A 10,764-nucleotide genomic window follows, 5' to 3' on the forward strand; every position below is an offset into this window, starting at 1 on the left:
AGACGCATTTCTCAGGATTGAGCTTGATCTGGTTGGTGCGTAAGCAGCTAAAAGCGATCTCGAGGTCCTGGATCAGGTCCCCTCGCCGTTTCGATTTGACGACAATGTCGTCGACATAGGCCTCGACCGTCGACCCTATGTGTTCGCCAAATACGTGGAGCATGCAGCGCTGGTATGTGGCTCCCGCGTTTCGAAGCCCAAACGGCATGGTTACATAGCAATATATCCCAAAAGGTGTGATGAAAGAGGTCGCGAGCTGGTCGGACTCCTTCATTTTTATTTGGTGGTAACCAGAATATGCATCAAGGAAAGAAAGGGTTTCACATCCTGTAGTAGAATCGACAATCTGATCAATACGTGGTAATGGAAAAGGAACTTTCGGACATGCTTTATTTAGACTTGTATAATCGACACACATCCTCATTTTCCCATTCTTTTTCTTAACTAGTACAGGGTTTGCTAACCAGTCGGGATGATGAACCTCCTTGATGAATCCGGCCGTCAAAAGCTTGTGGATTTCCTCACCAATGATCTTGCGCTTCTCCTCGTCGAATCGGCGCAACCGCTGCTTCACTGGCTTGGAACCTGCTCGAATCTCCAAGGAGTGCTCGGTGACTTCCCTCGGTATGCCTGGCATGTCCAAGGGACTCCATGCAAACATGTCGGCGTTCGCACGGAGAAAGTCGACGAGCACAGCTTCCTATTTGGGGTCGAGGTTGGTGCTGATCATCAGCACCTTGCCGTCGGAGTTGTCGGGGTCAAGTGGGATCTTCTTGGTTCCCTCTTCTGGCTTGAAGTTGCCCGCGTGGCGCTTGGGCTCCGGAGCTTCAGCGGCCAGGGCCTCGAGCTTTGCGACGAGCTCGGTTGAGTTCTCGACCGGCTCCCCATACTCGACGCACTCGACGTCACACTTGTAAGCGTGCTCGAAGGAGGAGCTGACGGTGATGACACCTTTTGGTCTGGGCATCTTCAGCTTCAAGTAGGTGTAGTTGGGCATGGCCATGAACTTGGCGTAGCCCGGGCGCCCAATGATGGCGTGGTACGTGCCACGGAACCCGACCACCTCAAAGGTGAGGGTCTCCTTCCTGAAGTTGGCCGCTGTGCCGAAGCAGACCGGTAGGTCGATTCGACCTACTGGCAGCGCCTTTTTTCCTGGCACGACGCCATGGAAACCGCCGGCACTTGGCTGGAGCCGTCCCCTATCGATACCAAGGAGGTCAAGGGTCTCGAGGTAGATGATGTTGAGGCTGCTGCATCCGTCCATTAGTACCTTGGAGAGCCGGGTGTTGATGATGATAGGGTCAACGACGAGCGGGTAGACGCCTGGGGCGACTACCTTGTCAGGGTGGTCCTCTCGGTCGAAGGTGATGGGGGTGCTTGACCAGCTGAGGTACTGGGGTACCGCCTTTCTTGCCGCGAAGACCTCACGGCGTTCCCTTTTGCGCTGCCTCGTGGTCAACTGTGTCGAAGGCCCACCATAGATCATGTAGCAGTCGTGGACGGCGGGGATGCCGTCGTCGTTTTTGTTGCCCCCTCTTTGTCGCCGCCCTTCTCCTTCTTCGAGTCGTCACGCTCATCCCTTTTGAACCCTAGACCGTCGAAATGCCTTTTCAGCATACGACAGTCCTTGAGCTTGTGGTTGGCGCCTCCCTTATGGTAAGGGCATGGCTCTTCGAGCATCTTGTCGAAAATACCCCCATCTGGGGGGCCTCGAGGCTTCTTCCGCTCCATGGCAGCGACGAGATCATCGTCGAAGTTCTCCTGCTTGTACTGCCGCACTTTCTGCTTTTTCTTGTTCTTCTTGAGCCCTCGACTGGGGTTCCATCTTCATCGACAGGCCGCTTGCCTTTCCCTCCTTCACAGCTGAAGAAGGCGCCGACTGCCTCCTCCCCTGCTGCGTAGTTTGCCACTACGTCCATCAGCTCATCGACGGTATGAGGGCGATTTCGGCCCAGTTCCCGCACTAAGTCTCGACTGGTGGTACCAGAGACAAAAGCCAGGATAACGTCATGGTCAGGGATGTGTGGCAGCTCAGTGCGCTGCTTCGAGAAGCGTCGAGCATACTCTCGAAGAGTTTCTCCTGACTTCTGCTTGCATTTGCTGAGGTCCCACGAGTTCCCGGGCCGTATGTAGGTCCCTTTGAAATTACCCTCGAAAACTTTAACCAAATCGACCCAGTCGTGAATCTGATTTGCTGGAAGTTCCTCGAGCCATCGACGAGTGGTGTCGGAGAGGAAGAGGGGTAGCTGTCTGATGATGGCTCGATCATCACCTCGAGCGCCACCTAGCTGACAGGCCAGCCTAAAATCGGCCAGCCATAATTCTGGTTTGGTCTCTCCATTGTACTTTGCGATGCTGGTCGGGGGTCGGAATGGACTGGGCAGGGGCGTGCTGCGGATCGCCCTGCTGAACACTCGTGGGCCCGGTGGCTCGGGGGCCACTCAGTCTTCGTCGCTGTCGTACCTCCCACCGCGATGTGCGCTGTAACCGCGCTCTTCCGCGTCTCCGTGTCGGCGGCGTTGATTCTCTTCGATGTCATGCCGCGCGTCGTGTCGACGCGGATTGTCGACGGGGAGAACGAGAGCGGTCTTTCTGCCTCGAGGAGGAGGCTGTTGATGGACTGACACCTCCTTTTCATTTTGAGGCGGCTCGTCGCGCTTTTCAGTGGCAGCTCCTCGTCGTCGAGAAGCTGAGCTTTCGGCTTGTTGAACTGCCGCCACCTGGAGCAGAGTCTGTACCTCGTCTCGAATGCGCCGAGCCTGGGAGTTCGATGGTTCTAGCATGTTGCGCTATAGCATCGTTGCCGCCACTACATTCTGGCCCGCTCGAGGGAAACGGCTGACGGGCTGCTCTGGCTCTGCGTCTCTGACGATTTGTCGATGTACCTCTCGAGCACGTTTGCGGACACTTCCGCCCAGCGGGTACGGCAGGTCTTGCTCAAGGATTTGCTCAAGCAGGACGAGGCGCTCACGGTCTTCGTCGAGCTTCATCTTGAGCTCTCGTAGCTATGCAAGCTGCACAGCTTTGTCTTCCTATGGTGGGGGGTCGACCTGTCCGTCGTTCCCAGGCGTCCTGGGGTCTTCCCGTGCTGCAGGGGCTCGACCGCCCGCTGCAGCATCCTGCGTCTCGTCGGTAGTTTCTACTGCCCCGTCGACGTGATAGCATTCCCTCGTAGGGTCGTAGCTATCAGTCTCGGAGTCGGAGTCCGGCTCGGTGGTGTAGAAGCATCCACGTCCCTCCTCCAGCAGCCGTTGCCTGAGTGAGGTGATCGTGTATCGCCCAGGGCCTAGGCGGCGGAGGCCTCGCACCTGGGATAAATCCGGCAGTTCGGATGTCAGCCGTAGTGTCTCAGAGTCACGTGGGAGGACCATTGGTCTCTCCACGTACGTCTGAGCATTTGGGCATATTGCTCTGGCGAGCGACGCCGCGGCGTTGTCCAATCCGAATGGCAGTGCCCTTCTTGGAGTGAACAACCCGTGTGGAAGTAGCTTAGTAGCGGTGGGGGAGGGCGCGCGAGACGCGTCCCCTCCCGTCGTCACGCGATGTTGAGCCGTCGTGCCCGCGGTTCCGGCACATGGTGTTGCCGGCTCGCAGCCCACCTCCTGCCTCGCACGAGTTGCCGGTCGTGATGAGGCAGAGGGGCGGCGGTGGTGCTGTCCGCGCCTCTTCTTGGGCGGGGAGGCGTGGTGGCGAGGGCGTCTTGGGGCCCTCAACCGAGCTGGTGCAACGCGGGCTCCTCCCGGTCCTTTGACTGAGAGCAAGATCATGTCGTAGCCGGAGCCCGTAGACATGAACTCGAGACTCCCAAACCAAATCACCGTGGAGCGTGGAATCGGCGAGGCAAGAGCTGCCATCTGGAAAGGAGTGGGAAACCGATGAAAAACACGCAGGACCCCTACCTGGCGCGCCAACTGTCGGTGTTTTCCCCACGGGGGGTCACACCAACGAGTAAATTTGTATGCGTGCTCCCTTTCCCAGATGGTGATGCAAGAAGACACAAAGATTTATCCTGGTTCAGGCAAGAGAAGGCCCTACGTCCAGCGGGGGGGGAGTCTATATTATCTTGCACCTAAGTGCTTGTACAGGGGTGAATACAATCGTGGTATGGAGTGTGTGAGCTCTACTGCGTATGGTGTCGCCCTTTGTTCTATTCCTGAGTCCCTCCTTTTATAGCTCCAAGGAGAGACCCAGGGTACATGTATAGGCGTCAGAATAGGAGTCGATAGCAGCATGGAGCGCTGACCTACTCGAGGCTTCCGTACCGGCATGGCCTCGAGCCGTCCCGTCTTGATAGCCTGGTGATGATTACGCGTGCCCCTGCATTCTGCTCTGCGCGTCGTCTTGTGTTGGTTCAACGGTCGCACGCTTGTACAGTATGGCGGCAGATCCGGCGGGGTGGTTGTGGTGTTATCAGTCGACGCCCAACTCGTCCCCAGGATGGAACCCTGTTCGGTCGAGGGTCGGACGCCGTGTAATGTGCCGATGTCCGGAGCGCTGACCTTGGATGGCTCGAGGGGGTCCCGATTAGACGTTCCATCCTTGTTTCCTGCGTCCTGACACGCCCTGGGTCGTTTGGTGGGAAGGCTGCAAAAAGAACGATGGGACAGATGCCTGTTCCCTATCACGCCTCCCATGACCTGTGTGTTAGGTGGGGAAGCGTCAGGCGCATTTAATGCCCCGGCTCGCGTGCGTGCGTCAGGCGGCGGGCGGCGTCCTTGCGCTCGACGCCTCCCGGTTCGTGTGAGCCTGTTTCCGTATTCGACGGCAGCTAGCGCTCGACCCCAGATCGATTCGCTCGACGCTATTTCCGTCTTCGAGGTTGTGGACGTCGAATGCTGCGTATACGCATGGCCAGAGCTTCGAGTCGAGGGCCTCATCCTGCATACGGATAGTCTTGTTACGCGCATCGGTGAGGGTACCCCTTATTGATACCCTGCGTACGGATAGTCTTGTTACGCGCATCGGTGGCCTTGGATGCATTAATGGCCTTTGGTCCCGACCTCTTTAGGACTTCTGTTGCCTCTTTTATTCCAAGACTGCGGAACACCCGACTGTTATGCATGCATCTTTCAAACTTTTCCAACTCATATTGAGTCAGTGGAGCCTCTACACATGCATGAGAAAAAGAAAGCTCACTTCAGTGAAAACATAAATGAAGAAAACCAATTAGAAAATTATATGATCAAGGCAATTAGAGGAACAGAGCATGTAAATTAAGCATTTCAGACAACAGACCATGTAAATTAAGCATGTGAGTACAAAACCTACAGAGCTAGGAATTCGAACCATATAAAGGATTTGTTGCATATCAGACTGATGGCTATCAGCTACTGCATGTAATAGCACATCACATCACACAAAAACATTCTAAGAAACCTGCAGTCACGACTCGGTGAAGAGAATCCAAGCAACAACAATAACAAGTGATTAGTGATGTCCTGTTGTATCTAATTCCTGCCTGCCTGCCTGCCTCAGTCTGTAATGCACTTTACTGCTGTATTAGAGATCAGAAGATGGGATTCCCAATTGGATCCCTAACTGAATAAGTAAATTGATATATATGTAAAGGGGGAAAAACGAAGATTTGTCCATGTTCCATTAATTTGAGTACTTACGACTTCATTCAGTCAGAGTTCATAAATTTGAAAATCTATCTCTCTATTTTTCTAATTCGCAAACCAAACGAAATGGAGAGAGATTTCTCCAGAACACTTTCCACTGCTCATCCTTGTCTCCCTCAGCTGAACGTGAATGAAACCCACATCAGCAAGGAAAGGAAACCCCCCATATCTACCCATCCTCAGGCTCTTCCCACAACCAACATCAACGCTGCAGGTCAGGCCTCCCCTTGCAAATCCTTACATCTATGGCCAAAGCCTATGCAGTAGTTCGTGCAGCCATATGTATTGCGAAGTGAGATGGGGAAGTCGACAAGCACCTGCTGGTTGACGTCGAGTTGAGGGCCGGGTCGCCGATTTCCGACCAGGAGCCATCTCGCGAGTTGAGGAAGTTGGGCCGCAGCACAGAGGACGTCGTCGGAGCCGCAGTGCCTCTTCGGTGGTGGAGGGCACCAGACCCTCTTGCTAGGTCGCTACAGCGTAGCCTCTTCACTGGCGGCGGCAGACTGGGAAGAATGATTTGTGGTGGCTAGGGTTTGGGGAGGGGTGGGTTGAGTAGGTCACGGTTGAGACAGATTTTCTGTAATGTCCTTGTATAAATGAAACGCACTGCAACATATTTGTGGATAGAATAGGTATTTTGCTTCCAAATTTTTTGTTGAGGCGGGAGGCCATCGCGCCATTGCGCTGGTTTGGGCTAAAAGGCACACGTTTCATTTTTATTTTTAAACTTTTCATCTTACTAGTTCTGGAGATAAAGAAAATATTGTTTTGTAACATAAAGAAAAAATGCTTACTTATTTTAAATAATATAAATAATTGTTACATTTTTTATTTTTTATGGTTGCATCTTCAAGTTTAGTTTTTAATCAATAATCTACAAATTCAAGATGTGTTTTCATTTAATAATTGATAAGATGTTCAATGAAAGTTAATTAAGGAATAAAATCATTGTGCTCAATCATATTATTAGGAACAAAAACATGATTAGTTGTTTCCAACTCATTGTGGCACCTATTATATATGTATACTACCCTTTTTCACAAGAAACTATTTGTAAAGTATATGGATTGGAAGATAAGAGTTATTTATATATAAAAGAACTATGACGTGTCTGATCGTAGAGACATTATTCTATCATATGCTCAAGGTTCCCCATTTGCAATGCACATGTAGTTGTGCTAGTTCTAGCATCACTAACGTTGCGCCACCAATCATATAACATCTCGCGTGATGGAGAAATAGAGGAAGGCCCTTAACCGATGAGTCAAGCTCTCGGGTTCCACTTTTGCACTCCCTAGGATCTTAGTACAACAAAGGCTGCTACTATGGCATCGAAAATGCTTCATTGAAGGTGTATGTAAATGATCACTATCTTTGTGGGGTTACCCTCATATAGCTTTCAGAACTAAAATAATAATGTGGTTTTGAAAATGCAAATAGGTTTCATATATAGGGCACATACCGTACTTTAGCTTGTCCATCAACTAGTTAACCATCAATTTGAACCCCTAGACCATAGAGAAAGTGAGTTAATGGTGCTTGAATCGAGCTATTTTACAACACTACTGTTAGGGTTCCTAGTCCTTCGGGTGAGGGATCGGAGGTTGTAGGTGTGGCTGATCGTGGAGCGAGGTTGGAGGGCACGAGGTAGGCGGCGCGGTGGTGCCGTGGCTGCTGGGTTGCGCGGCTGCTAGGGCACGGTGGATAAAACTCCTGACTCTCTGAGGGAAGCCGAGAAACAAATATGTTTCTGCTTAATTAATCCCAATAGTGTTTACAAGTACTTATAACCCTCAAAACTAGAAAATAGGAAATATTATAATAGATAGCTAATTAATATAATAAATATGGGCCTTTATCCCCCTACGACTCCTAGCCACTTGTGGGCTTGCGGCGTGAATAACTCACACTGGTCATAACATCTACAAATTGGCTATTTTTGGGACTCAGTGTTCATTTCGCTCGACAACCCCTTGTGTCGAAATGCCTTTGGGTGGGCACATACCGTACTGTAGTTTGTCCATCAACTAGTTAACCATCAATTTGAACCCCTAGACAATAGAGAAAGTGAGTTAATGGTGCCTGCATTTAAAAAAACAGCTGGAAACATCTCTATCTCACGCCTTGTCACCCATGTTGATTTTGAGCTATTGAGTTAAAAAAAGAGAGGCATCTGCATTCTAAAAAAACAGCAAGAAACTATAAGGCTCAATATGAATTAATTTGACTGGACAACCAAACACCTCCACTTAGAATATGAAATAATTTGACTGGACAACAACTAGCAGCCAAACCACAAGTCAGCAGGCTTCAAATGCTTGCTAAACACAGAAAGTATACAATGCAGTACAGATTATTTCAATAAATAATCTCCATATTACAACTATATTGAGACCACAACTAAAACTACTCGTAATCACTATCATCGTCATCTTCTTGAGGGATTGTTGGACCTTCATTGTCACTAAAATATTGACATCTAGTTTCATCTTCGCTGTCACTTGAGTCATCTTGTTCCCCTTCCACTTCTCTTTGTAAACGGAGTTCATCAACTACACAAGCGTCAACACAAACACCATCTTCACTAATTGGCTGCTCATTTTCAAATACACTATCATCAACACAAACATGCACACCTTCACAATCATCATCTTGGTAGGACAGTATCACGCCATCAGTTATACTGTCATTATCATTTTCAGCCACACTCCACAAGTGTCTGTGGGAAAATTTTTGAACAACTCGCCAGTTCTCATGATACTTGGTGTCTGGCAAGTAAAATATCTTTGTTGCCTGTGCTGCTAGAATAAATGGATCATCCTTGTACCACAAGCTGCCATGGTTTAAGCTTGTAAAGAATCCATCTTCCTTCATGCAAAACTTCTTTCCATGAGTGTCAAACCAATCACAACGAAATAGAACCACTGTCCTATGGCCACCCGAATCTGTGTTGTACCTAAGCTCAGTAATTTCCTTCAAAGAACCATAGAAGTCAATATTCTGGTGGTCATGTGTACCCTCAGTCATAACTCCACTATTTTGTGTCCTCCTGTTTTTCTCACGTTCTACAGTGTGGAAGCGAACACCATTAACAAGACATGCTGAATAAATTCGAACTCGCAGATCAGGTTCGCATGACAGTGCAAATAGCTCATCATCTATGTCTTGGTTCTCCACATAACGAAGTATTGCAATCTGCACAAAATAGTTCCTTATTAAAATAGGTAGAAACCCTTAATAATAAATATTGCCACCCTTTCCAGTTGCAAAAAAACCCGTAATAATAAATATTGCCAAACAGACACATGTTTAATTCAGGGCAGAAACCCTTAACATGATTACAGGGAGATGAATCTAATGGTCTGCAAGGAGATGGAGGTGATGCTTCAGGTTTGTGTATTGTCGAACAGCTACAGTTACATTTCTCAGCTATCTGTTGTCTAAATGTTGTCTAAATGAATCTAATGGTCTGCAAGGAGCACCATCAACAAATGGCAATGGTGGTTCAGGTATACTCTCCAGAACAGTATGTAGTATGCTTCCAAGTTCTTTGATTTTCAGCTTCCAAGTCTGAATTTGCAGTATTCCTAACATGTGTCTGAATTTGCAGTAGTCTGTAGTGTAGCTTTCTTTATTTTTTCAGTCATAAATTCAGTATGTTTTCACTCTGCATACTAAGTTCAGGTTTAGTTTGACTGATGAAACCAGACTCTAATTGGGTCTTTACTAATAGGGCCTACAGTAATACTCTCATGGTTCTTAAAAAATGTAATTTAAATTTTTATAAAAAAAAGCAATTTAACTATTTTGCTTCTTAAACCAAGAACAAAATAATGACATAAATTAAAACATGCCTAACTCACATGCTTCTTAAACCAGGGAGCGAATTGCTTCTCAAGAGTTTTTGGAACATTAGGGCATCCTTCGTTCTCGAGCTGTTTCTTGTATATCCTAAAAAAGATAGTTAATTCAAATATTAGGGCTAATAATAAAGTTACAGTAAACAAAAAAAAGAGTAGACAGGCTGACATACTCAATATATGGCTCAACCTCTGGACAATTGTTTAGCACAAACCAAACCATTTTTTCATGATCATGTTCAAGATATGTAAGGTTTGGTGCTCCAAGAAGCTCAACTCCATGCTGGAAAACAGATAGGTCTCCTTTCACAATAGGAACTCGCTCTCTATTCCTTACCTCCCTATTGTGTCGTGTATCAATATCATCATCGAAATACCTCGAGCAAATATTCAAGCATTCAGCAGCAACATATGCTTCTGCAATGGACCCTTCAGGCCTTGCCATGTTCCTCACAAACCGTTTCAATGTTAACAACCTTCTTTCTACAGGGTACATCCATCCATATTGTACTGGACCCCTGAGAATCGCTTCTTCAGGTAAATGGACAGCCAGGTGTAGCATCACATCAAAGAAAGAAGGAGGAAATATTTTCTCAAGCTTACACAGAATGATTGGGATGTCAGTTTTCAGCCTTTCCAACACATCTAACTTCAAAGTTTTTGCACAAAGTTGCTGAAAGAAATTACCCAATTCAGCAAGTGCTTCATATATATCCTTCTGCATGATCCCTTGAACTGCAGCAGGTATAATCCTTTGAAGAAGAATATGACAATCATGAGTTTTTAACCCTTGAAGGTTGCAGCCATCAGCGGTAACACATGTTGCTAAGTTGGAAGCATATCCATCTGGAAATTTTACACTTTTCAAAAAATCACAGAAGTCAGACTTTTGTTTTTTAGTCATTGTGTAGGGGGCACGAGGCATAGTATATGAATTTCCATCATGGATCAAGTGCAAATTCTTCCTAATGCCCATATCTTCCAAATCAAGTCTAGAATTCGGATTGTCCTTAGACTTCCCAGCCATTCCTAGAAATGTAGCAAGGATGTACTCACATATATTTTTCTCAATGTGCATCACATCAAGATTATGCTGCAGCTTCAAACTTGACCAATACGGCAAATCCAACAAACATGACCTTCGCTTCCAACATTGGCCAATGACATCCCGCTTTCTTTTTCTGCTTTCAAGATGTTTTCCTGGTCTGACATCCTTGACCCTCTCTAGTTGCTCCATCAGCTCACTTGTGGTAAATTTCTCTGGCTTCTCACGGTTTTCAACA

The sequence above is a fragment of the Sorghum bicolor genome, chromosome 6, assembly GCF_000003195.3.
Source record: "Sorghum bicolor cultivar BTx623 chromosome 6, Sorghum_bicolor_NCBIv3, whole genome shotgun sequence".
In the NCBI taxonomy this organism is placed as follows: domain Eukaryota; kingdom Viridiplantae; phylum Streptophyta; class Magnoliopsida; order Poales; family Poaceae; genus Sorghum; species Sorghum bicolor.